Source organism: Pteropus alecto, unplaced genomic scaffold, assembly GCF_000325575.1.
Source record: "Pteropus alecto unplaced genomic scaffold, ASM32557v1 scaffold107, whole genome shotgun sequence".
NCBI lineage: Eukaryota > Metazoa > Chordata > Mammalia > Chiroptera > Pteropodidae > Pteropus > Pteropus alecto.
Genome location: NW_006440619.1, coordinates 276,990 through 278,239, shown reverse-complemented (window position 1 = coordinate 278,239; position 1,250 = coordinate 276,990).

The window sequence follows — 1,250 nt, the reverse complement described above, 5'->3', positions numbered from 1 at the left end:
TATCCATTTAAACACACATTTTTTTTTTTAAATCAATTGTTTGGAAACTTGGATCGGTTCCAACAGAATGTCAGATCCCGCAGGACAATCTGAAAACCGCTGCTAGAGCCCCAACATGTCCAGTTATTTTGGCAAGCTGTCATTTCATTTCCTTTTCCATTTTGGCCTTTTACTCCCAAATGTCAGGCTCGACGTGATCCATCAATATTTACTGAATGCCTGTCCCCCTAGAGGCATGGCACTGTGCTTGGTTTCAGAATGAATATAATTTCTCAAGACAAATTAACAGTCCACTCTGAGCTAAGAGATGTGAGGGGCATGCAAGTTTGGTTTAGTTGGGATAAGTCATTCAGATTGGGGCCCAGACAACATTGCGCTGACTTTCCAGGGTTTTCCTAAATGGCTTCCACTTCAGGGTGGCATTAGAGCAGAGTTGTGGCTGCCCCTGTTGAGAAATGGCATTTTTTTGGCCCTCCAACATGTCAGCAGCAGAAACCGCCTCACACTGGGCATGATCATGATTTGCGAAGTGGAGGAGATTATTTCTGTTCCAACAATGTGGCTGTCTTATTCTCTATCGAGTGGGAATGTGCAAGGTGGTTGGGAGAGAAATAATGTGATTGTATAAGAAACAGATTTATATACATGCAGAATGGCATTTGGTGCTGAAAGTCGTGTTTCTTACTGTAAAGCTGCCTTCTGAAGGGCATCAGGCCCTTCCCATGGCCAGGAGAGAGAGAACAGCACAAATAGACTAGGCCCTTTGCTCTAAGAGGCTGCCCTGAGATCTGAGGAGGAGAGAAAAGTTTATAGCGTGACTACTGGTTGAAAAATTACTCCACAGGGGAAAAAAACTGTTCATGGGGCAGGAAGAGAGAGAGAATAGTAGAGACGTAGACAGAAAGAGAAGTCAAAGTAACTTTCTGAATCACCTGTTACGTAGATACGGCAGGAAGGCAGCATTAAATCTGGATATTGTAAAACAGGAAACACAACTGGTACACAATAGAATGTTTAAATCACATTTTAACTGACAGGAAGTTGCTGAGAGTTATAGCCATTGCCTGAACACCAGGCAGTTTTGAAACTAGGAGTTGATATAATCGCTTTTCATCAAAGTAGCATTTCCATCTAAATGGTATTCCGGATTGATCCAAGGTTACTGTGTGTGATAAAATATATAAGTGGATGTGTGCGTATCAGCATAGGAGATAGGGGCAATCTCCCAATCTAGACAGCTGGATGGGGCA